The 26,852-nt window shown below is 49.2% G+C and overlaps 1 long non-coding RNA gene across 2 annotated transcripts; it reads right to left on the minus strand.

Annotated features, from left to right (window-relative positions):
- Positions 1–8,698: 8,698 nt before the first annotated feature.
- Positions 8,699–26,777, minus strand: LOC309610354. Of its 2 annotated transcripts, none has more exons than XR_014233863.1 (3): positions 26,597–26,777; positions 25,106–25,283; positions 8,699–9,323 (listed from the first exon to the last, which is right to left on the minus strand). It is a non-coding gene; the product is annotated as an uncharacterized lncRNA (long non-coding RNA). The 2 variants fall into 2 exon arrangements; XR_014233864.1 differs by lacking the exon at positions 8,699–9,323 and adding an exon at positions 16,154–16,778.
- Between the last annotated feature and the right edge of the window lie 75 nt (positions 26,778–26,852).

A 26,852-nucleotide genomic window follows, 5' to 3' on the forward strand; every position in this document is an offset into this window, starting at 1 on the left:
TTCTTAAAAATATATTTTCCCACTGAATCTTCAGTTTTGTGTTTCCAGCAGCTGGCATGCCCCCAAAGGGACAAGTTAGCTGGGACAAGCGGGCTTCCGTCCCTCTGTCATTGTCCTCTGGATCACAGCTTGTGGCTGCTAAGAGGGTCATTTCCTGCGGCCTCAGCAGGGCCGGGAGGGCAAGGTGCGGGGGCCAGGCCTTCCCACGGATGCAGCTGGGTCGGCTGCATTTCCCGAGAGGACACTGCTCTAGGGGAGAGGGTGGGGCAGTCAAAAGGCAGCCCCTGAGGTCAAGCAAGCAGCTCTGGCCCCACAGTTCATTATTAAGTCAGTTACTCAAGGTTTAACAAAACAATGCGGTGAGGTTCCCAGGCTAGCCCATAAGAGGAGCCTGAAGCATTGATATTGGAGTCACTTTGGTAGGATAAGAGGAATCCAGCTCAGGAGAGGGCCTGGGCCACCTGATTTCAAGACTCACCATGGGACTTCCCTGGTGGTCCAGAGGTTAAGACTCCGCAGGGGTCTTAATGCAGGGGGCCTGGGTTCAATCCCTGGTCAGGGAACTAGATCCCGCATGCCACAACTAAGACCTGGCGCAGCCAAATAAATAAATATTTTAAAAAAAAAGACTCACCAAAGGCAGGCCATGTGACCCAGAAACGATCATCTGAGGTGACAGAAAATCCCTTCCACCACCACAGACCCAGCAGGGGGCCATGACTCTGGGAAAGGGGACTCCAGACACGGGGCTCTCTGAACCCCATGACTATCCAAGCTACACATACACCCAGATTCTGAGGTTCTAGATTCAGCCCCTCCTGGACAATCTGTTTTTTTAAACTGATGCTCTACCCCCAGGGAGAGTGGGCAGGCTGCCAATGCTGTGTCCAGGCCATACCCACCAAATTCCTCCCACAAACCCATGAATCTTGTATCAGGATCATGCACCTTCCTCTCATGCCACTCTCCCTTGCTCATTACCTCCAGTCACCCTAGCTCACTTTGGGTTCCTTCTTCCCGCCTCAGGGCCTTTGCCCATGCTGTGTTCTCTGCCTGGATCAGGCAAAGTGCTCAAGGCACCTTAACCGTTTCCTTCTTAGAGCTAACTAACAATAGTGATTTGTGTAGTAATTTGTGAGATGTCATCTTCCTTCCAAGACCACTGAAGACAGCCCACCACCTCTGTCACGTGGTCTCCAAGGTCACCATGAAAAGGAAAGTGAAAAGAGTACCTAGGTTTCTGCGGCCTAAGCCTATAAGAAATGCACGTCCCTTCTACTCACATTTCATTGGCTGGAATCAGTCACATGACCCCCTTCTAACTGCAAGGGAGGCTGGGAGGTGTGGTCTAGCTGAGTGTCCAAGAGGAAGACGTGGATGTTCGTGCAGGCCAGATAACTGTATCACAGTGGGCAACGTGGTTCCCCAGCATGAGAAGATAGTGGTGACGGGGGCCTGGAGAGGCAAAAGCCCCCACTATTGCCTTGTATAAACCCTCCACATCCTCACACAGGGAGGAGGAGGCAGGTCTCCTGGGCCTGTGACTGCCTTTTCCTGTAAATGTAAAACCAATTAGTGGTCAGCCCCTGGAGCAGACACTGCCCATATCCCCCTGACAATTGCCACGACTCCCCAAAGGCTGCTTACGTTGTTCTGGCCTCAGGAGCACTCTTGGGTCTGCACGCAGGCAAGCCGGAAGTGCGGAGAGTTGGCGCCCGCCCCCCACCTCCGCACCACCCCCTGCCCCACCCCCTGCCCCACCCCAGTCCTCAACCAACAGAGGATGAGTATCCCAGCTCCCTTGCCCCTTGGTTGGGATGAGTGAGGCTTACTCTACCCTGTCTCTCAGAGTTCCTTAGCAGGATTGAGCTCTGGTTTCCCACCATGGTAACTGCCTTGATAATGCTTCCTTTACTGGAGGCCTTCCCTTCCCTCCCTTACAGGAATGCCCTGGGATCACCTCCAAATTAGATTATTTGCACTTAAATACTTGTCTTAGAGTCTGCTTCTGGGAGGACTCAAACCAAGGTTGCTCCCAAGGGCAGGGACAATGACCCATGCTCTTCTCCCTGCGATGTCCAGCCTTGTGCTTCATGGGTGCAGGGTCATCCTTTTTTTTTGATTACTTTTAGAAACATGCAAAACACGTCAGTGTGTTGGTCCTCTTGGCCAGGGCTGCTGCAGACTCACGAAGGGGAAGCCTTCACACACTTGAAAATAAGCCTTGGAGGATTTATCTGCTCATCCTGTTTCTTTCCCACACACAGGAAATCCTGAGCAGGCAGAGCTTCCTGACCCTGGGGGAGCTCGCGGCACTGGGTCAAGGCTCTGCTCCCCATGGGAGGAAATGTTTGAGTGGTTTGATGGAATCGGCGTTGCCTTCCTCACTGCCTGGAGAAAGGGAAAGTACAGAGTCCTGGGTTCTAGTCCTCACTCTGCCACTAGTTGGGTCACTCTGAGCTGTTCCTTCCCCTCCCCTGGGCCTTAGATTCTATGAAGTCTAGAGGTAGAATAATCATGCTTCGGGATATCTTAGAGCTGCTGCATTCTGCATCTCCTCAGAACTCAGATCCAGGCCTGGCACATTATTTCACTTCTGAAAACTTTTAAGGGGTTCAGGAGGTCAAAGCAGACAAGTATTTTGGAAACCAGTATTAGCAACAATGAAGAAGAGTTAGAGTGACTTGTCCTGTAGATGGAATTTTCCATGGGAAATAATTTTAAATATATATTTTCTTAATAAATTGACACTCCACTAGAAAATTTTCTCTTTTCCTTTTTCCAGGCTTGCTCCAATCTCTACATTGTAGCCCAAGTTACCTGGCCAATTGGATCATGTTGCTCTTCCGCTTGAAACTCATCTGTGCATACCTGGTGCCTAGCAGGGCCTCCCACGGTGCTTTGCACATAGCAGATGATTGATTATGGAATTGAATTTGATTTCCAAGCTATGGCCTGGGAAGATGCCCTAGAAAAGCTTGTTAGGAGGAATTCCCTGGTGGTCCAGTGGTTAAGACTCTGCGCTTTTCCACTGCAGGGGGTGCAGATTTGATCCCTGGTCAGGGAACTAAGATAACATCCCACATGCCACATGGTGCAGCCAAAAAAAGAAAAAAAAGAAAAAAGAAAAGCTTGTTAGAATTGTATGTAAAGTAAGAGTAAAAAGGCTATGAGTTAAGGCCAGGAAAGCTTACCTAAGAATAAGGTGCTTGGTATGGATGTTGTGGTGCTGCTTTTGTCCTTTTAGCTCAGTTGTCCTTTTAGCTTCATTTCAGATTCTAGATAAGTGAAGTCATTACATAGAGTTACTCCAGTTAAGTGAGACACTATTGTGTATGCTGATTCTATCAGTTAGGGATGCATTAAGCTGCAAGTTGCATGACACAGTGGCTCAAACCACAAAGATATTTATTGTTTGCTTGTCTACAAACCTGGATGCAGGAGACCACAGAGTTGTTCCACCAGCTTAACGATGTCATAAAAGACCCAGTTTCCTCCTACTTTTTCACTGCTTCATCCTTATATTTCAGCACCTCATGGTTCCAGGATGGCTATCACTTCTGTAACTTACATCATCCTTGTAACAATTCCCATGAGCTCTTCTCTCCTTTCTGATCCTTTTATCAAGAAAGCTTCATTAGCCAGAACTAGGTCACATGACCATCTGTATCAGTTATCCATTGCTGTAAAACAAATTACCCAAAACCTAGCTGCTGCAATAAACATCTACTATCTCTAGAATTTTCTGTGAGTCAAGTATCCAGGAATGGCTTAGTTAGGTGGTTCTAGATCAGGATCTCTCAGGAGTGATCTGTGCCTGACTCAACTTATAAAGGTGACTGTGTGACAACATGGGGAAGTCAATGCCATTGAAAGAAAAGTTTAATGTTACTTACAGTTCCCCTAGAAACAGGAGGCATACTGTGCCATGCAGGGCCACAGGGGAAAGCACCAGTGTCAGTCAGGAGGCAGAAAGAAAGACAGAAGTCCAAGAGCATAGCCTTTATTGGGGTTTCTGCAGAAGGGGCAAGGCAGGGCAGGGTAAACAGCTTAGAGCTGGCTAGTTTGAATAATTCCAGTGAGCTTTGGGGCACAGGGGCTGTCCCTAGTTGTCCAGTGCCTGGCCCTGGGTTGATTTATGGCAGAGGAAATATTGGCTTGTTGTGTGAGAGTTAGATAAGGAGGTGGTTGGGGGTATAGACACAGGGTTGGTTGGTTTGTACATGAAAGGCGGGCTCACTGACAAGTTGTTTACTGTCTCTAGGAACTAGCTAGCCCTGGGAGGGGCAGTGTCTTCCCAGACACCAAGGGTCCCAAAGACGTTGAAACATCATAAAATATAGAAAATAAAAAATATGATTAATACGAGTATGTCCCTGGCTCATGCTACAGTCAAAATGTTGGACCACACTGTAGTCATCCATAGGCTTGACTGGGGGTGGAGCCACTTCCAAGGGGGCTCACCTACAAGCCTGGCATGTTGGTGCTGGCTGTTAGTTCCTCCCACGTGGGCCTCTCCACAGGGCTGTTGAGTGTTCTCACAACATGGCAGCTAACTTCCCCCAGAATGAGTAATTGAAGAGAGCAGGGCAGAAGCAACAATGTTTTTTATGACCTAGCCTTGGAAGTCACTCTTTGAAATGAGTCAGTAAGTCCAGCCTACATTCAAGGTGGGGGGTGGTGGTGAGCTTCTACTTTTTGAAAAGGAGGGTGTCAAAAAATTTGCAGCCACCAGATCATCCCTGACTGCAGGGGAGTTTGGGAAAGCAAAGGAGAACAGAGTTGTCAGGACTAGCTTATACTAATCATGATTCATTGCCTGGGACACAATGCCACCCCAGACAAAATCAGGGTTCATTTCTTGAGGAAGGAGAAGGAAGGCTGATGGGAAGACAGACGAGAGTGTCTGCCACAGTAATGATGACACAGATGAAGGGGAATAGGGCTGCCAGATAACTCTATGTCTCAACGTTGCATGGGACAGGGAATTCCCTGGTGGTCCAGTGGTTAGGACTCCACGCTTTCACTGCTGAGGGTACAGGTTCAATCCCTGGTCGGGGAACTAAGATCCCACCAGCCATGCAGTGTGGCCAAAAAAAAAAAAAAAAAATTACATGGGACATATTTATATGAAAACGCTATTTGGTTATTATCTGAAAGTCAGACTTAACTGGGTGCCTTCTATTTTCATTTGCTAAAAATCTAGCACCCCTCGGTGGGAAGTAAGTCTTCAATAGTCATGGAAGGAGGCCAGTGAGGGGGTAGTATTTCTTGAGAAGAGGCAGCAAAAGGAGGCTGGGGTTGTCTGGGGGAGGAACAGATGTTTCAAAGCCTAGGGGAGGTTTTGTTGGGGAGGTAGGTGGATGAGGTTGAGGTCTCCTGTGGGCTCAATCACTCTTCTCTGTTCCCATCACCACCATCACCACCCCACCATCACCTCCACTCTGATCTCAAACACAGCCAGGAAGCTCTAGCCAGAAGCATCTCTCTTTTCAATACCCTGAAAAACCAACTCACAAAACCAAAGTGGGGGCTGAGGGCAGTGCTGTAAAATGTATGTAAGGGGTGTGGGAACACGGAGCCTTGCTGTGTGACCTCAGAGAAGGCCCTGTCCTCTCTGGGCCTCCCTTTCCTTGGCTATATAATGAAAGATTAGTCTAAATGGTTTCCAAGTGCCCTTTCACTTGGCCTACGTGTCTCCCTCCCAAAGGAAAAACTAGAGGGAACAAAAAGACATGGGTTGTTTCTCTGGTCCCGTCTTCAAGCCAAATTCAGATGAAAATGTCCAGTGTGACAGAGATTTAATATAAACAGTGGTGCATTAATACTCACAAATACCCCAAAAGGAGTCCCAGATGGGCTATTTTTATCCCTTAAAACACACACACACACTCCAACCCCCATCACCTCCACCCATGAGAGTTTCTCCAGTTGGTTTTTATAAGAAGACAAGAGTTCCAGTTAAGAGTGCTAATTAAACAGCTTTGACTGTGGGCAGGAGGAGGCTGGCAAAACCCTCCTCTCTGGGCATGATGTCACCACAACTGTGCATTTCTCATGACCCAAGAATGTGAGTGTGTTTGCACAGCACGTCAAAGCCGGTGATGCAAGCGTGGCCTGGTAAACAGGCCCCAGACAGGCAGGCCCTGCAAGGAGACTCGGTGCAGAGGCCTGGCGGAGGCCCAGGTGGTGCTTAACTCCTTCCTGGCAGAACTGGCTGCTGGGCCTCTGAGGCTTGACCAAGGAGCCTTCTCTACTCAGCTTCTCTCGCAGGCAGGGTTCCTGGTGGTGGCAAGCCCTAAATTAGAGTCACTGAGACCTGCATTCTCACCCACCACTTGCTTGCTCCAGGGACTTGGGTATGTGATTCCTCTACCCGGAGTCTCAGTTTTCTCATCTGTATAATGGGGAGAGGAATCAGGTCCCCAATACCCACCTTCAACACCATAGTCCAGAACACCTAGACAACCAAGGGCTTTTCTGTATACTCAAAGAAAACTCATTTGGAGGCAAAATCTGACCCAAATGGACTGAAGCTGTGCCAAACTTTTATTCATCCCACTTAGAGTCAACACTCACACTTCTCACTATATCAATATCTATAAGTTTGATTGGAGACGGGTGGGCCCAGACTCCACCCAATAACTTTTTAAGATCCCCCAAAATTCTGAATTCTGAAAACCATCCAGCCCCAAGAGTATTGATCTAGGGTTGTGGGCCTGGGCCACCGGCCTCTGGCTCTTTGGGAGACTTACTGAGACACTGCTTTCTGCTGGAAAGTCAACCCCGGAGGACAGGGCTTAGCTCTGTCCCTGCTATGCCCTAAGCAGGCAGTGCCTGGCACACAGCAGGCATCCAACCAATATTTGTTGAATCAATAGCTGAAGTTATTTATACCGCATAAATGCCGTGGTGGTGATTATGGGGAAACTGAGGCCGAAGCCTCTGAGCTGGCCTGCCCTGGATCCTTTCCCACAGAGGGAGTCATGGCTTTCCCCAAAAAAGGTAGCTGCCCTTATTTCTCTGCTGGCCTGCTCATAAACAGCTTGGTGACCCCCTCCAACATTCCAGGGCAGCCTTCTCCCTGGCTGGCTGGTTGTGGGCATCAACGAGTTTTCTTTGGCCAAAGGTTTCAGCTGATTTTTTTTAAAAAGGGGGGGCCCATGCAGAAAGCTGGGGGTGGGGAAGGGGTGGTCGTGGGGTGTCTGGGGAAGACAGGATCTGGGGTCAGCCTGAGACTGTGGACTAGATCCCCAGACCCTTCTGAAGACTGTGAATGTATCACTCTTAATCCTAGGGCTGGAGAATTATCCAGACCCGTGTGGAGCTGCCAGGATGCAAATGTCCTCCCCAGCGCGGTCTGACCCACCCCCAACTGCTGTGAGGCCCCGAGTAACTCCTTTTCCCTCTCTGGGCCTTAGCATGATGGAGATGGAGAATCCAGCACAGTGGATCAGAGCTGAATTATAGACATAGACTTGAGTCCAAGCCTGGGCTCTTCCCCTTGCTGGGCAGGGAGTTAGGGCAAGTCATTTTCCCTCTCTGAGCCTCAGTTACCCCAGCTGTAAAATGGCACAATTATAGAGACGTTGTTCTGATGAACGAGCCTGGTACACAGCAGTGATAAAGGAATGTTAGGGGCTATTACCCTTGGCCTGGATGAGCCTCCTGATCTGATGTTCTGTGTTAGGCACTTAGAACAATAATAACCTCATTGTCTGAGCACCCACTATGTTCCAGGCTAAGTGCTTCACAAGCATTAGTTCATTTCATCCTCCCAACATCACTCAGATGGGTACTAGCACTGTCCCCATATTTCAGAGGAGGAGACTGAGGTTCAGAGAGGTGAAGGGACTCCCACAAGGCTGCACAGCTGGTGGGTAGCAGAGCTGGAATCTGTCAGACTCATAAGTACCTCATACCATGGCTCCGTTCCTTGAAACAAGAGATTCCAGGCCCAGCTGGGCCACCCCCTGATGTGGCATATGACCAGTGCTGGGGCTGTAGGTCCCCCATCAGAACTATGAGGAAGAGCCTCCCTGCGCTGCCTCCCCTGCAGGGCTGAGGTGAGGAAGCTGGTGACCTTGAAAAGGACTTTGTAGGCCCTGAGACGGGACAGGCATTCTCAAAGTCTCAGTCAGGGGAAGGCAAGGGAAAAAATTAATGCTCTCCCAGCCACCCTGGCAAGTGTCAGACCAGCTCTGGTCACAGAGGTGCGGAATAGGAAGGTAGGCGAGGTACAGCTTCCTCAGGCTGTGTTAAGGGGACTACTCGGGGAGCCAAGAACTGAAGGAGAAGTGGTCTCCCAGGACCTGACTCTCACCACCAACTCCCTCCATTAGGAGTTGGGCAGTACTGCCTAGTGGTTAGGAACTTGGCCTCCAGAGTCCAACAGATCAGGGTTCAAGTCTCAGCTCCACTCATCTCTGCTGAGTCCCTTGTACTTCCCCTGTCTGAGTACAGTCTTCCCAACTGTGAAAAGGGGGTGATAATGATAAGAGCCTCGGCAGGACTGTAGTAAGGACAGGACTTGGCCCATGGATATTAGTTGAACAATTATCTTCTACACTTGGTCTGCGATCCTTAAGGAGCTTCTAGTCTGAAAGGAGAGACTATATGTAAAATGCCTGGCACAGGTAGGTGCCCACTGGATGGAAGGATGGATGGATGGATAGATGGACGGACTGACAGACAGACGGATAGGATGAGAGATTTACCCCAGGTCATACAGTCAGGAGGTAACCCTTCCTGATAGCTCACATTGGGCCCCAAAGAATGCATAAGAGCGGCTTAGAGAGGGAGAGGAAGTCCAGGTGGAGGGGACTGCATGAGCAAAGGCTTGGAGTTGGGAATTACTGCAGCACGGAAGAGATACTGGTCTCACGTGTTCTTCTTCAGTAACTTGCTCAACAAGATCCTATGAGGAGGGGCCTCTGGATGGAGGCTCTCCCAGAGTCCCCTGGGGCAGAGCCAGGGGGTTGCACAGGGAGTAGGGCCCCACAGCACAGAGGAGCAGGCAAGAGCAAGACCAGCCTTGGAGTCGGGCCTTTGAGGGCCTGGTCTGGCCATATTTGGTTTTCAAGGAACTGGGAGGCTTCTCACTGGCTCTGCTGCCCATGCACCGGAGCAAGGCCACCCACAGTTGCTGAGTCAGGATGGCAGCTGGGGTCGAGAGCAGAGGCCCCAGAATGGGGTGACTGTAACACAGTGGTTCAGAGCCTGGCCTCTAGAGTCAGAAGATGTGGGTTCAAATCCTGCTCGACTACTGATGGCTGTGTGACTGGGCCGGCTGCATCACCTCTTGGAGGCTCTGTTTTCTTTATCTGTAAAATAAAACAGGAGCAGTAAGGACAAGCACCATTACTGAGTTTGCTATGTGCCAGTCTGTGCTAAGTGCTCTACCTGCATTTCTTGTTTAATTCTCATCACGATAGAGAAATATTATTATTGTCCCCATGAAACAAAACACGTGAGACCAGTGTTTCTCATCCATGCTGCAGTAATTCCTAACTCCAAGCCTTTGCTCATGCACACCCCTCCACCTGGAGTGCCTCTCTCTCTCTCCCAGCTCTAGGTATACTTTGACGCCCAGCGTGAGGTAAAAGGAAGAGTTACTTCCTGACTGTGGGACCTGGGTTTCCGGATAAAGAAACTGAGGCACAGAGAGGTGAGGTCACATGCAAGTAATAGACAGAGCCAGGACTAGCTAGAAGCACCTTGCCACTCCCCTGCACTTTCTTACGTTCCCATTTCTATTTCTTAATCATTTCCCCACCCAAGGCCCCCCAACAGCTCCTGTAAAACAATACCTGGCACCTGTTCCCTCCACGTCCAATTTCCAAACTGCTGCCAAAGCCTTATTCAGCCCCTCATAATAGTCCTGTGCAGAAGGTAGGCTAGATATCATTCCCATTTCACAGATGGGGACACCAAGGCTCAGAGAAATGAAGCAAGTTGCCTGAGACCTTGCAACCAGCCCGAGGGGAAGCCAGAGTTGGACTGCAGTGCTGTATGACCCCCATTCCAGTGCTCTCTCCCCACCACAGTGAGCTGACCACTTTCTGAGACAGGTGCCCTCACCTTTCCTCCCAGCCAAGCCGTTCCTAGACAATTAGGATAAAAGGGAAAATTAATCTGAGGTCCGCATGAAAGGGAAAGTCAGGCAGGGCTAGTGGGACATTATGCAGATATATAAAGAAATTAGGTTTCCTTTGAAAAATCATAAAAGAATGAATGAACAAGCTGCAATAGTTTTAAATCAGATCATCTCCTCGTGACAGGCAGGAGACCAGAACAACTCTCTAAACCCGTTACCTCATCTCACTCATTTTTGGAGGCATCTCCTGCCTTACCCCATTCCAGGAGCTGTACTGGGAGCCAGACAAGGGCCCTGCCAGAGGAATCAATACCTGGACAGCGCTCCCCAGACTCTGCGATTTCACATTCCAGTATAGTGTTCTCCCCAAATGAGGCACACAGTTGCCAACATTTTGTTATTTGTCAAAGAGCATTTAAGAAAAGGAAAAATAAAGCATTACTTTCTGTCACCATAAAATTTAATAAGGACTAATCTCAGAATTTAGCAATTTTTGAAAATTATCTTTATAAGTAATGGTCCTAGTTTTCTCACTAGTTGCAGGCCAGGGAGAACTGTATCTAAGATGGGCATTTGGCAATCTCCAGATGAATGCGAGAGAGAAAACATTTATGCATATAACTCAGAATAGTTATATTCATTGAGTATCTTTTGGTTGAAAGCCGCAGAAAACTATTCTGGCTACCTTAATAAAGAAAGATTTATTGGAAGGGGATTTTATTGGAAGATTGGATTCTGGGGGTTACGTAGTAGACAGCAGGGCCAACCAACCAACCACTCCTGGCAAGGACAGAAAACTTCAAGAACAGATAGAATCAGAGTCCTCTCTCTGCTCTTCACCAAGTGAGGACAGTGAGAAAGCAGCTGTCTACAACCCAGGAAGTAGGCCCTCACCAAAACTCGACAAGGCTGGCACCCTGATCTCAAATTTCCCAGTCTCCAAAATTGTGAGAAATAAATCTGTTGTTTACACCAAAAGAAACCCCAAAAATAAAAACAAACAAAAGAACAAAACAGATGGAATCAGCTCTCTCTCTCTTTCTCTCCTCCTTGCTGTGTTTGCTATCTTCTCTCTAGCTGCAGACAGGGTTCCTCCATGTGTCAGAGAACACAATGGCTAACAGCTTCCACATTCATATCTCATGGCTCCAACTTCATATCTCATGGCTCCAGCAACCAGAGACAGACCAGTTAACTTCTCAGTTCCAGTGGGGGGAACCTGGAAGGTGTCTGATTGGCCCAACAGTCAGATGTGTACCCCTGGACCAATCAACTGTGGCTTGGGGTGGGGTCTGTAACAACATGGCAGCTCCTGTGAGAACATCATGGTTGGAGTCAGGAGCAGGAGGAAAAAGAGCTGGGCAGGTAGGCTGGGTGGATGATACCATAGATGTCCACCATGGAGGTGATAAATGCCCCAACAGAGGTGCAAATAAGGTGTTGTGGGAGTTCAGGGGAGGAAGGCACAACTTCTAGCTGTAGAGATCAAGTAGAGCTTCTTGGAAGAGGTGGCATTTGAGCTAAGAATAATCTGGAATATACAGAGATTCAAAATGTTATCTCAAATTAGAAGAGAAAAGTGAGCACTGGTAAAGGTGTCATCCAAAGGAGCTATATATTAATGCCTTACTTTGTCAAGATTTTTGGAGTTTATCTAATTTTTTAAAAATTTTTATACAATTTTAAAGGTTATATTTACAGTTATTACAAAACATTGGCTATATTCTCCCTGTTGTACAGTATATCCTTGAGCCTATCTCACATCCAATAGTTTGTACTTCCCACTCCCCCAACCTTATAATGCCCCCCACAACTGGTAACCACTAGTTTGTTCTCTATGTCAGTGAGTGAATCGGCTTCTTTTTTGTAATATTCACTAGTTGTTGTATTTTTAGATTCCACATATAAGTGATATCATACAGTATTTATCTTTCTCTGCCCGACTTATTTCACTTAGTGTATTGTCTTCCAAGTCCTTTGTTCTTTTTTATGACTGAATAGTATTCCATTATATATATATATACCACATGTTTATCCATTCATCTGTTGATGGACACAGGTTGCTTCCATATTTTGGCAATTGTAAATAATGCTGCTATAAAAAAAATAATAATGCTACTATGAACATTGGGGTGCATATATAGTTTTTTAAATTTAGAATTCACATATAAAATTTACCTTATAGTTAAATTTTTTTTTATTTTGAAATAATTTGACTTACAGAAAAGTTGGAAAAATAGTTCAGAGAGCTCTCCTAAACTCTTCACCTCCTATATCCCTCACCTAGCTTCCCCTAATATTAACATCTTACCTAATCTTGGTACAGTTATCAAAGCCAGGAAATCAACACTAATACAATGCTATTAACTAACCTACAGACCTATTTGAATTTTGCCAGTTTTCCTTGTAATCAAATCCAGCATCCCACTTTGTATTTAGTTGTTATGTCTTCTTAGCCTCCTCCAATCTGTGACAGTTCCTCAGTCTCTCTTATCTCTTATGACCTTGACACTGAAGAGTACTGGTCAGTCATTTTACAGAATATCCCTCAATTTGGATGTCTCGTGGTTTTCGCTTGATCAGATCGAGATTATGCATTTTTGGCAAGAATAGCACAGAGTAATGTTGTGCCCTTCTTAGTACAGCATACAAGGGCTTCATCTTGTCAACGTGATTTATTACTAGTGAAGTTAACATTGATCACCTGGTTTAAGGAGGTGCCTGCCAAGTTTCTCTTATAAAGGGTTCCTTTGTAATTAGTAAGTATCTTGTGGGGAGATACTTAAGACTATGCAAAAAATGTAAACTTCTCATCATTTACAGTTCTTTTTAAAGGTGCTACGCAATGCACACTTTCTACTTTTATTCAACAAACATCAACTATTCACCTACTATGAACCAAGCACTGGTCTAAGATGCATGGCTCAGTTTTGTGTAGCTTGATGACCTTTCAGGACCTTAGGATCCTCATCTATGAACTGGGTATAATTAAATTTTACCACTCAGGGCTTCTGAGGATAGTGGAGGACCATGTTTATGAAAGTGTTCTGTAAAGCTAACTGGGATTGTTCATTCTCTGTCCAAGGCACTCAGCTCTGTCCTCACCTCCACCTATTACCAGTCTCCATTTCTGTTCTGCCTGCATCCATACCCACAGGCTTCTGTCTGTCCTCACTGGCCAGACTCCCTCATCCTGTTTGCCAAGCCTTACTTATGATGTCACTTAATAAGTTTTGGAGACACAAGGTGAGCCTTGTAGAGGCTGACAGTTTCCTTCTGGAGCATCTGAATGCAATTTTGGAGCTGCCTCGAGATGCCGTGTGATGCCTGGGACCTGTGGGTGGCAGGCGGGAGATCCTTTCTCCAATGGGAGAAATAGTGAGAGAAGTAGGAATTGCCTTCTTTCAATAATGCTTTGGCCCTAAAAGGGAAACTCTTGAGCTCCAGAGAGTACTGAATAAGCCTGCATGGATACTTGTGTCTTGCTGAGAGATCTACATAGGCACACTTTATTTTTTTTATTATTATTAATTTATTTATTTGGCTGCACTGGGTCTCAGTTGCCGCAAAGGGGTCTTTAGTTGGGACATGCGGGATCTTATTCCCTGACCAGGGATCGAACCCAGGCCCCCTGCATTGGGAGCACCGAGTCTTAACCACTGGACCACCAGGGAATCCCAATATAGGCACACTTTAAATGAACAACTTCATAATGTGAGAGGATGAGCTCACCCACGATCCAACCTCCTAACCCAACAGCACCTTAATTTGAGAACAGGATTTTAACAAACCAAGAGGGAGGTACAAGTTAAGTAGCAACACTCCTTGGGTTGCACTTAACCCTTTTTAAAGGCAGGAAACTCTTATGCTTCACTGGTGGTTTTGTTTTTCTGTTTGTTTACATCCTTTGTACAAGATCATTAGGAAGATCAAATACGATAAGAGGTGAAGGTGCTTTGGAACTCCTACTGGGCAGAGTCAATAAGGCTATTTCCATTCCATGCCCTGAGGGCAGCTTTTTAGGAACTGCTTGCCAGGATCAGAGCAGGCAGATTGAAAGTCCCAGCTCCAACATCAGCCCAGGCCATCCTCTGCCTTCCTTCAGCCAAGCAGATGAGCCCTTCAAAATAGAGTCCCCTAAGTAGGAATCCAGCAGCATACAGGGCATTCCCTCCAGGGTCCCGAGTAGTTTCCTCCTTGGCAAGTCACAGGCCTGGGTTCCCCAGGACCATCTCCTACCTGAGGAGCAGGCTGCTGTGGGCTGGACTCCCGCCCAGCTAGCACCCGAGCAAGAATCGCTAACAGCAGCTCAAGATTGCCGATTTTACTGCCCTCTCTCCAGTGGACCCTGGGGAACAACCATCCCATGGAGACCACCAAGGCAGCAGCTCTCCTAGGAACCTTCAGGTTTAAGAGACACCGTCCCCACCATTACCCAGTTGATTCCTGTGGCCATGCACCCAAACTATAATGTGCACATGAATCCCCTGAGAATCTTGTTAAAATACAGATCCTGATGCAGTAGGTCTGGGGCAAGGCCTGAGACTCTGCATTTCCAACAAGCTCCTAGAAGATGCCAAAGCTGCTGCTCCACAGACCACACTTTGAATGCAAAGCTCCAGACCACAGGCTGATCAGAAGGTTCTGGAAACCAGAAAACAATGTTGAGTAAACGGAAACAACATGAGTTGTTGGGCCCCCTCTTTCTACCTTGAAATTTTTATAATCTTGATACCCCTTCTGATGGGCTCCCAATAAAGTCCCCTTTTAACTCAGGTTAGTCTAGGAGGTTTCTGGTATTTGCAAACAAAAGAACCTTTCCTAATATCCAAAGGTAAATCCCCCAAGTAGGAAAGGGTGACTCTTCCTCATCCCATCGCTTATTTTACAGGCCAGTTCTTCCAGCCCCATCACCAGAGCCTGGCTAGACCCACCTGCTTCTTAAAGGGACCAAGTCCCCTTTTGGGGGGCTTCTGATCATTTAAATCTCCTTCAACAACACAGAAGAGGTTTTCAAACATTACCCCGGGGATTCCTCATTGCCCTCTCTCAATATTTTCCCAGAGACCTGAGGTTCCTTTGTGGGCTTCAGTCCCTTGATTGCCTCCCAGCCCCTAAGCTGTCTTGTGCATTAATTAGCTGGTGACTAATTGCTTCCTAATTGCCAACCAGCTCCCACCCACACTTGTATCAAGGAGTCATGGGCATCCTCCAGGGAAAGGTCTTTTGTGAGTCCAGTGGTTCACTTTTCCACAAACATGGGCTGAACCTCTTCTGTGGTGCCATGTCACATTCGCAGCCCTAGGGACTTGGTGATGAGCAAGACAGACTTGGTCCTTGCCTTCACAGAGCTCACATCTAGTGGGAGCCAAATAGCAACATAGGGACTTCCCTGGTGGCGTAGTGGTTAAGAATCCGCCTGCCAATGCAGGGGACATGGGTTTGAGCCCTGGTCCAGGAAGATCCCACATGCTGCGGTGCAACTAAGTACGTGTACCACAACTACTGAGCCTGAGCTCTAGAGACCATGAGCCACAACTACTGAGCCCATGTGCCACAAGTATCGAAGCCTGCGTGCCTAGAGCCCGAGCTCCAAAACAAGAGAAGCCACTGCAATGAGAAGCCCGTGCACTGCAACGAAGAGTAGCCCCCACTCGGGCTTCCCTGGTGGCACAGTGGTTAAGAATCCTCCTGCCAATGCAGGGGACACGGGTTCGAGCCCTGGTCCGGGAAGATCCCACATGCTGCGGAGCAACTAAGCCCGTGTGCCACAACTACTGAGCCTGTGCTCCAGAGCCCGTGAGCCACAACTCCTGAAGCCTGGGCACCTAGAGCCGTGCTCTGCAACAAGAGAAGCCACCGCAATGACAAGCCCACGCACCACAACAAAGAGTAGCCCCCACTCAACGCAACTAGAGAAAGCCCGCGCACAGCAACAAAGACCCAACACATCCAAAAATAAATAAATAGAATTAAAAAAAAAAGAGTAGCCCCCACTTACGGCAACTAGAGAAAGCCCAAGCGCAGCAACGAAGACCCAACAATGAAGGCCTGACGCAGCCAAAAATAAATGAATTTATTTTTAAAAATAAAAAAAAAAACAAACAGCAACACATAAATTTCAGGTAATAACTGCTATGATTTAACAAATAATAAAAATACAAAAGGATAATACAATACAGAGTAATGTCTGGAGCTTCAGATAGGTGCGCTGGGAAGGCCTTGCTAAGGAGGTGACTTTTGAGTTGAGACCTGAATGGTACTCAGGAGCCAGCCAGAGTGATGATGAGGAGAAAGAGCTGTCCAAGCGGAAAGCACGGGCAAGATCAAAGGCTGGGTGGGAGGGACCAGCTTGGCCCGTCTGAGGAACACTCACTGCATCCTTTCAGCCCCCAGGGATTCGGGAGTCAACCAGCAGGTTGGAGCTGGTTGTAAGAACTGGAGCAAAACCTTTCCTGTCCTCTTTTGCAGAGGCTGGGAGTGAGGCTTACTCCACATGGCCCCGCCGCCAATCATCTGATTGGTCAGATTTCAGGATCCTGATTGGCCTTTGGTGGTAACTAGGGTGCTCTTTCTTCAAGGTTCCAAACTCCACAGTCTTACTTCGGACTTAGGGCGGAACCCCTCGGAGGGTCCAGTTAAGGAGCACGCGGCTTCCCCTGGGGAATCCAGGCCCAGGACTCTGCAGAGAAACAACAATGCAGATTGCCATGTGAAATTTCTTGATTTTTAAACGTTAATGATGAGTTGGAAAAGCTTTTTAAAAGCTGTGCAGGCCAAACACGTGTCTATAGGCAGGACCCGGCCCCCGCACCTCAACCCCCAACCCCAGCCGCCCAGGGCGGGGCAGTGGGGCTTGGCGAATGCCTAGAGATAGAGGTGATGGAGAGAAGGAGTCAGGAAGGACACTAACTACATCTTGGATTCTGAAATACCCTGCCCTGGAGGAGGAACTCGCTGCCACAGACACAGACTGAGCACCTATTGGTGCAAGTCTCTGTGCTAGGTTGGGGGGTACAAAGCACATTGTGAGGCTGCACCCTCCTCCAGGGCAGGGGGTTGCCTACCGCAGAAGACCTGGGTTCCGGTCCTGCCTTGCCTCCTGTAATTACCATGAGTCCTTGGGTTAGTTCATCAGCTCTGGGATTCGGCACATAGCCTTATGTTGATAGCAGGTTAATTAAATCAGGTAACGGCAGATTATGAAAGGCCTTGAATGTCTAGGTAGGGAGTTTGGGCCGGATCTGATAAGGGGGTGGGAGCCACTGCAGGTTCTTGATCAGGAGAGTGAGATTCCAAGTAAAATATTTTAGGAAAATGAATCAGGCCACCTGTGCAGAGAGGAGAGGGTCACATACCATCCAGGTGTGGTATAGTGAGACAGCACCTGGGTTTATGCAAATCAGATCTTACCACCCCTAGCTCAGAAGCCTTCGGTGGCTCCCTGCAGCCCTCACAGCAAAGTCCTTCCTTCTTACAATGGTCCAAGTGCAGGACCATCATCCTGGGTGTATGACCTGTGCAGTTGCACAGGGCCCCATGCTTAGTTTAATGATTTACTGTCACCATCTTGAAATTCTTAAAGGGGTCTCATGTTTTTGCTTTGCATCAGGCCCCACAAATTATGTAGACAATCCTGCCCACAGGGACTGGCCCCTGCTCCCCTCTCTCTTCTCATTTGCACCCCGCTTCTCCCTAACCCTTCAAACACCAGTTGCTTTAGTCTTCCATCAGTTCCTGGAGGTTGTTCCTTCCTGCCTCAGGGCATTTGCACAACCTGTTCCTTACCTGGAACACCACCCCTCATCCCAAGACCAACTCTTTGTTCAGCAAATTTCTTCTTATCCTCCAGATCTGAGCATAATTACCTCCTGAGAGATACCTTCTCTGACCTCCCAGGATTATCTCTTCAAAAACAAAAGTTTAAAAATAATTTAAAGTAGGCCCCCAGTACAAGCTCCCATAGTGCCATGTGGCTCCCACTTCACAGAAATGACCCTAATCTGTAATGAAGACTTTATATGGTGCTCTGTTCGCTGAATCTGTCTCCACCTCCAGACTGTGAGCGCCATGATGCTCACGAACCTGTCTGCCTGGCTTCAAAGGGAGGCTCAGAGATGGGTTAAATGGGGTGAAAGGAGGGGAAGCCATATCTCACCCATCTTGGACCTTTCCTTCGGGCTGGGCAGAAATTTTCATAAGGCCCAGACCACACACCCAGCAGGGTCTGCTCTGGCCCTGGCCCTGGCCTTTCCCCAGCTGGAGCCCATTAGCTGCAGACCCTCTTGCTCCGTTCCCAGGGATGGGACAATCCTAGGGGTGGGTTGGGAAGGGGATGCATTTTACAGAGCCAAGCTTTAGTCTAAAGGAAGCAATAATGAAATCATTTCAGACCTCTGTCAGCAGAACAGCCATGGGTGTTTGGGGGCTTTGTGCTTGTAAAGGCTTGTGTAACTAATATCCAATTGGGGGAAATTTTCCTTCTCTTAACCAAGTAAATAAAACCATTCATACCACAAGAGGTAGGAGGAAGGGACAGAATTTGCACAAAACATAAAAATTTGTTGACCCTGGCAAGATGAGAAAGAGCATCATGCCTGCCCAGGTGGCTCACATTTATTAAGTAGGTCCCATGTACCAGGATCTGAGCTAAGCTCTTGACACACATAAGCTCCTGAATGCTCACCCTAACCCTGTGAAGTTGGAACTATTCCCCTCCCCATTTTGTGGATGAGGAAACTGAAATGCAGAGAAACTGGGTAACTAGCCTAATGTCACACAGCAAGGAAACGACAGAGTTGGGATTTGCACCCAGATCTGTCCAACTCCAGATCTGTTCTGAGCCCTTCACTACCACAAAACAGCTACTCATTTGACTTGTTGTGTGGTTTTGGGCAAATTTGTCAACCTCTCTGAGCCCCATAATCTTTTTTTTCTTTTTTTTGAACCCGTGCCCCCTGCAGTAGAAGCACAGTCTTTTTTTAAAAAAATAAATTTATTTATTTTATTTACTTATTTTTGGCTGCGTTGGGTCTTCGTTGCTGTGCGCGGGCTTTCTCTAGTTGTGGCGAGTGGGGGCTACTCTTCTTTGCGGTGCGTGGCCTTCTCATTGCTGTGGCTTCTCTTGTTGCAGAGCACGGGCTCTAGGGTGCACAGGCTTCAGTAGTTGCAGCACGCAGGCTCAGTAGTTGTGGCTCGCAGACTCTAGAGCGCAGGCTCAGTAGTTGTGGCACATGAGCTTAGTTGCTCCGTGGCATGTGGGATCTTCCAGGACCAGGGCTCAAACCCGTGTCCCCTGCATTGGCAGGCGGATTCTTAACCACTGTGCCACCAGGGAAGCCCGAAGCACAGTGTCTTAATCCCTGGACCGCCAGGGAAGTCCCAAGCCTCAGATTCTTCACCTATAAATTGCCCCTTATTTAAGCCACTCTGTGCTAGGTACTGTCTGACTCCTCATGGTGCCTGGTGAGGGAGGGAATGTGGCAGAGCCAATGATTTGTGTTCTTCAACCTGTTTCCTCTTCCTGGGCCCTACAGTTAGCAGAGTCATGTGACTACATTCTGGCCAGTGAAAATTACATGTCATCCCTGGGCCAAGGCAATTAAGAATGGGTGAGTCTCTTTTGATTTTTAGTCTCCCTTTCCACATGCAGAGGATTCAGGAATGGATTCCAGGGAGGGCCTTGGGGAGTCACTGCCTGGAAGAGAGCTGCCTTCCAAGGCAGATGGGTTAGGAGACTCCTGACCTATATCAGACTTTGCATGAGTGAGGAATAAACTATCATTGGGTTAAGCCACTGAGATTTTTGTTTTGTTACAGCAGTTACCATTAATTGCACTGAATGAAACTGTATCAGTTATTAATTTCCATAATGATGCTGCATAACAAATCACCCCAAAACTTAGTGCCTTAAAACAGCAACCAGGGACTTCTGTAGTGGTCCAGTGGTTAGGACTCCATGCTTCCACTGCAGGGGGCACAGGTTCGATCCCTGGTCAGGGAACTAAGATCTCGCATGCTGCGCGGCGCGGCCAAAAAAAACAAAACAAAAAAACCCCACAAAAAACAGCAACCATTTAGTTAGCTCATGATTTCATGGATTGGCAATTTGGTCTGGGCTCAGCTAAAGGTTCTTCTGGTCTTAACTGGCTGATTAGCACAGCCTCAGCCAGGACAGCTCATTCCTGTTCCAGTGGTCTCTCATCCCTGAGCAGGATAGCCCAGGCCTGTTCACATGACAGCTGGGAGGGTTCCAAGAGAATGGGCAGAGGCTACAAGACTTCTTACAGTCCAGACTCAGAACAGGCAATGTCACCTCTGCTATATTCTATTGGCCAAAATAGGCCATATGGCTGAGCCCAGGTTTAAGGAATGAGGAAATAGGCTCTATCTCCTGATGGGAGGAGTTCCAAAGTCACACTGCAAAGGGGCTTGCATACAGGGAAGCAAAGCACTGAAGTTATTTTGCAAACAAACCACTACAGGAGGTATTAGTGCCCCCATTTGAAACTTCCTTCCCAGGTTCAGGAAGATGAAGTGGCTAGTGAATGGAAGAATCAGGATTTAAGCAAAACCTGAAGCTCTCTTCATGCCCCAAGCTTCCCGTATGACTCCGAAGACTGGTCCTCTTTGGCCAGAAGGAACCTCCCCACCTCTGCTAGCTGAACCAGGAATCCAGCACCCTGGCCTCCCAGGAAAGGGGCCCCCAAATGTGGATCTCACTCCGGCCTTTGGAAGAACAGGGCATCTTTTCAGATATTTGAGTCTAGGAAACACCTTGAGCGTCAAGCCTGGAAAAGCTGTGACTGCAGTGACCTGGGGCTGGTGGAAAGGCCTTCCCCTCCTGGCCTTTACACATCAGATGGCCCTAGAGACCTACTTCGCTCTGTGACGCAGGCAGAGCCCACACCCTCTCTGTGCCTCAGTATAAGGATGCAAAGTGTAGAGAGAAAAGTGCTCAGCCTCTGGAATCAGAGCACTGGGCTCAAATCCTGACTCACTTGCTGTCGGTCCTGGGCAAGGCCCTTCCACCCTCTGAGCCTCACATTCTCTTCTATAAAACAGGTGTGAGAGAAGAGGAGTCCCCATCTTGGGGGCTGTTGTGAGAACTGAATGAGAGAATGCACAACATAAATGCATGATGTAAATGACCTACTACCCCCAAGGTGGACTTAATAGCTGGCAGGTGGTGTTAGCATCATGTCAACCAAACCCCCATTTTACAGAGGAGAAAACAGAAGCTCAGGCAGGTGATGTGACTTGCCAAGGCCACACAGCTAAGGAGCAGTGATGTCACCAGTGAGGTGCTCAGGTCTATCTGATTCCAGAAGCCAAGGTCTTACCCTCTCTAGAGTCCTGGGTTTGAGTTACCTCTTGCAGCCATGTGACCTTGGGCAAGTCCCTTTTCTCTCTCGGTCTCATTTTTTTCATCATCTAAATAAAGGATGATCTGCCTATGATGCCTTGTGCATTTTCCTCAAATGGGAAAATACATGGAAAGTGCTTAGCACAGGGCCTGGGACAGACGTGTGTGCTCAGCAATGAGAGGCTGCTATAACAGTCAGGGATAAGTTGCTTAACTCTCTGTGCCTCGGTTTCTCTATCTGTCAAATAGAGCTAATGACAGACTTATCTCATTGGGTTGTTGTGAGGAATAAATGAGTTACTGTGGGCTAACCTCAGCACAATGCCTGGCACATGTATGCACTTCATAAGCACTTGCTATTATTTTAAAAGTTCAGAAACCTGTTCCAAGCCAGCATGAGATGATGGGGATCCCAGCCCCCCACTGGCTGAGGCTCCAGGCACTGCCTTTGCTACCATTCAGCTATTATTAGGCCCAGCGTCCTCATCTCAAATCCAGATGGGGAGCTAGAAGGGCGGGCAGGGCTGGGCCTGGCTGGCGGATGGCTGGGAACACTGCTGGGAGGCCGGTTTGGGTTTGGGCCCCACCCCGCCTGCCCTCCCTCGCCTGCAGTGGGTCCAGCCGCCACGTCTACACTTGGCTCTGAGGTCTGCACCAAACACTCCCTCCCACCGTGGCCGCCTCCTCTGGGAAGGTTCAGAGCATTTCGTGGCCTCAGCACTTTTCTGCCTGCCCCGGGAAGGCCAGGCCTGCGTAAAAACTATGAATTGGACACTGCTTGCCTCTGGAGCCTGCAAAGGGGTCAACCATCCTCCTGTCTAGAGGTCTTCATACCTACAGTGAGGCCTATTGGGTCCACCAAGGGGAAAGGGTACACACAACTGGGTTCAAATCCCAGCCCTACCACCAATATGCAGTGTCAACGTGGACAAGTGACTTCCCCCTGAGCCTCAGTTTCTTTATCTATAAAACGGGTATAATCTTAGCACCTACCTCACATGGCTGTGGTGATGTATAAATGAATGAATGGCACATAGTAGGGACTCAGTATGTGCTAGTTATTGTTATTTCATGCTTGAGTGTGCCAGGCCCTGAGGGGGAAACAAGGATTTGGGGAGGCTGGGGATCTGGGGTACCAAGTGGCTCCACCTCCAATTGCTATGTGACCTGAAGCCTGTTCCTTGCCCTCTCTGGAACTCAGATTACCACGAGGTGGGCATCTAGGACTCTATGATGCCACAATTCAGCTGCTGTGCTCACAAGTAGTTAAGAAATATGACAAGGCCCCATGTGGGCAGAGATCCCAAATGGCAGGGTACCATGGTTAGGAGCAAGGGTTCTGGGGAATTCCCTGGCAGTCCAGTGGTTAGGACTCCACGCTTTCACTGCTGGGGTCCGGGTTCAATCCCTGGTAGGGGAACTAAGATCCTGCAAGCCATGCCATGCAGCCAAAAAAAAAAAATCAAGAGTTCTGGGTTCTAACCCTGTGTAAGGTGCTGGTGTGGCTTGGCCTTGTTGAGCCTGTCTCCTCTTCTGTATAATGATGGTTCTATCTCACAACGTTCAAGCTGTGAGGTTCATGATAATAACAAAACTGCCACTCATGTGTTTTTATGGTTCCAACCCACTGGGCAGCAATTATACAGGGCCGCTGCCATAAGCCTAGATTACGCCAGGCATCAGGGAACTCCCAGAAGTGATAAGAAGTCCAGGCCGGCCCATCCAGAACCCTCCTTTTTCCATGAGGCTGGTCTCCTGGGGTTCATCACAGCCCATTGGGCATCTCAGATCCCCTTCTCCTTCCCAGGGCTCCCTTGCCTCCAAGTTTCCTACATTGAAGAGTCACTCCTTTCCCATCCTTCAGCACCTGGGGCCGGGCCCCCTTTTCTTCCAAGGCCGGAAGTTTATCTGAAACTGTCTCTCAGAGAATGCAGCAGCTGGATGACATCATGGAGGAGACAGCCTTGCCAAACTGGTTTGCCAAACAGATCCCAAGCCCCACTCCTGTGGCTGCTGACCTTGGGGGCCTCCAGTTCTGCCCACGAGGGAGAGGGTCACAGCCCTTGGATCCAGCCAAACCCAGCAAGAACCAGTTCTTCTCCTCCAGGGTCCCCATGCTCCAGCCTCGCCTACCTGACTTTTCCCCAGCAAAGTCCTCAGAGTCCTACCTGACTTCCTTTGCTCTCATGCTGTGCCCTCTCCAGGTTGCCTTTCCCCACCCCTTCCAAATGCCAAACAGCAAGTGAGGGCTTTTTCTCCACAACTTTTAGAGTCCAGATACCATCTCTCCCCCTACTCTCACCAGGCTGTGAGACCCCAACAGCAGGCCCAACTCTGATCCAGCTCTAACCCCTCTACCCCTCCCACTGACCAGCAGGCTCTGGACCCCTCATAGGCCCAAGGTCTTGGCCTTGGCTGGCCTCACAGCCACTTGTGAGCACATCCCAAGGTGGGGTCTCCCTGAAAGTCTTGGAATTTTATGTTGTCTAGTCTGGTGGGGAGAGGGCTTAGAAAGCTCAGGCCACAACTCCCCCATCTTGCAGATGAGGAAACTGAGGCTCCAAGGGGAACAAAACTTTGCCTGGGCTGGAGCCAGGCCTAAGACACATCACTCCTCTTGCCTCCTGACCCCAGGACTGGGCTTTCTCTGCAGGACCCCAGGGAGGGGGAGGGGAAGCCAGGGAGATTCAGGGATCTGGCACTGCCAGCTTGGTAAAAATATTTATTCTCAGACTGAGAGACTGGAGCAAAATATTACCCTTGGCCCCTGAGCTGCTCCAGCCACTCCCCACTCTGCCAGTCCAGGGTTGGACCTGGAGGAATCTGGACACTTTCTGGGAGGGCCTGAAGTGAGCCAGTCCAAGCTCCTCATTTTATAAATGGACAGACTGAGGCCCAGGCCTCCCCAGTGCCCATAAGACATGTTCACCCTACTCACCTGTCACTCAGGGTCTTTCACAGATGGAAGGTCTTCCATCCCCATTTCCTCTCCATCCACAGCCCATCTCTCCTCCTTTTCCCACTTACAAACCTCCTGGCCTTTATTCACACTGTCCCCCTGCCACTAATACTCTTTCATGTCTTTCCCCCTCTTCTCTGTGGGACGGATTTCTTTGCACCCTTCCTCAAGGATCAGTTTGCTCCTCCTCTAAGAAGTCTTCCAGGATTCCCTCCATTCTAGAGGCAGCAAGGTGGAGGAAAGGGGCTTTGGCATGGGGCAGAATTCCACTCAAGTTTGAATGCCATTACCAGCCAAGGTGCCTTCACCTCCCTGAGCTTCAGCTTCCACCTCTGTAGAATCCGGGTAATACTTATCTTGCACAGTGGTCAATTTGCAACAGGGCAAACCCCGTGTCAGGCATGCAACTGGTGCTCAGTAAACACCAGGAGCCTCCTCATGGGACGTTTACTCCTTCCTGTGCTGTGGCTGCAAGCTTCTCCAGAACCGCACCGGGCTGCCCTTTGATCTTTGTTTCACCACCATCTCGTCCCACCCCTTTCAGATAGGAAGGGAAAGCAAGTAGGTCTGGAGGAGGACCCCAGCCCTGAGGGCTTGATGGAGGGGCGGGACCCATGCTTATCTTCAGTACTACCAGGAACTAGTGAGCGCGTGTGTGACACAAAGTTCGCTCTCAGAAACTCACCTGTGCCGTTCCTCCCTCCTGGGGGGTGGGGACAGAGCTAGCACGAAGCAGGCCATTCACTGGAGCCAAGAGCCGCCACTCAGGTGGCCTACGTATGCCCCGCCCCAGGGGGCTGTTCCAATGGGCGCGCGAGGTTTGAATAGGACCGAGTTGGCTTTGGAGGGCGCTGAACCTTGTTCTGGAGAATAAGATGACATCTAAGTTGGGAATTCCCTGGCGGTGCAATGGTTAGGACTCTGAGCTCTCACTGCCAAGTGCCCAGGTTTAATCCCTGGTCGGGGAACTAAGATCCCACAAGCCACGTGGCCAAAAATAAAAATAAATAAAAAATAAAAAAATAAAGTTTATTTTAAAAAAATGACATCTAGGTTAACCAGAGAGGGCCTACATGGGGCCTGCTCAGGAGAAGGGGACCTCGAACTAAAGCCCCAAATTGGGCTCTGTTTGCTCATCCTCCCGTGTGACCTTAACAAGCCTCTTCCCTCTCAGAGCCGTGGTTTTCCCATGTGTAAAACGGGACCACCTCTCAGGGATGTGGGGATGCAGTAAGATGACACCTTTAAAAGAGTCTCAGAGTGGATACTGGCCCTCACTCTAGATAGGGGCAAGGTGTGGTAGTGGGTGGCCACAGAGGAGCTGGACAGTGGGGCTGAGGGGCTCTGCTGGAGCAACAGGCTGAAACCACTTCCCCACAACCCCGTATCACAGTGGTTAAAAGCACAGATTCTATACTCAGAAGGTGCTGGTAGGAACCACAGTTCCACTACCTATCAGCTGTTGTCCTCAACTGTAAAATGGACAGTAATCCTGGGCTCAAATGGTCGTTATAGGGACTATATGCCTGGTACATGGCAAGTACAAAAAAATGAGTCTATATTATTATTGTTATTATTTGACAGACAGGATTCCAGACCCCACCTCCCAGGCTCCAACTCCCTTTGATGTCCACGGAGACCTGTGGGAGGCACCCTGACCTCTATCACAGGGGACAGAGTGGTTTTCCCCAGTGGGTCTGTGCTCTTGGGTCCCCTGGCTGATTCCTTATGTTGTCTTGGGCATGTTGGCTCTCTCTGGGTCTCAGTTTCCTCCATTTGTTGAATTCTGGACTTCGTGTTCCCTATTTAACTCCACAGCGCTGCAAGAGGCCGACGCTGAGGGGCTTGGAAGCGAGAAGCATGACAGATAAGGTCAACGTCTGTGCAAAGGTGTGTCGGCTGGGGAAAGGGAGTTTTGTGATTGACCCTGCTCCATCTGAGGTGGTCCCTGAGGTACTTCAACGTAGGGTCAAGGTGCTGCCGGGCACTTAGTCCCTGCTCTGAGGTGACCCGGACCAGGTGTCCCGAAAGCAGCCTGGGGGCAGCGGCCAAGCCAGGGCACTGAAGCGAGGAGGGGGCGGAGTCGAGGGAGGGGACAGGGTCTCACGAACAAAGAGGAGGGCGGAGAGGGACAGTCCTGAAGGCTCCGCGAATAGTACAATCCCGGGCCACTTACCGCGGCTTTGGGCGTCCTCCCTGACTTTGGCGCAAAGCTGCATCCTCCTGGCAACACCCACCCGACCAGCGAAGGCCTCTCGAACAGTGGCCCGAAGACTGCAAACCCGTACAACCTAGGCCCGTGATGGGCGGGGCCTCTACTAGGGGCGAGGCCGTCAAATTGAATTTCCCCAATGGGGCACGAGGGTGGGCGGGACCCTCCCCAGGATTGGTTGGCGCCGTGGCGCTGGGCGGGGCCGGCGGGGCTGCTGGCG

This window comes from Balaenoptera borealis, assembly GCF_965194805.1.
Source record: "Balaenoptera borealis genome assembly, chromosome: 14".
Lineage (NCBI taxonomy): Eukaryota > Metazoa > Chordata > Mammalia > Artiodactyla > Balaenopteridae > Balaenoptera > Balaenoptera borealis.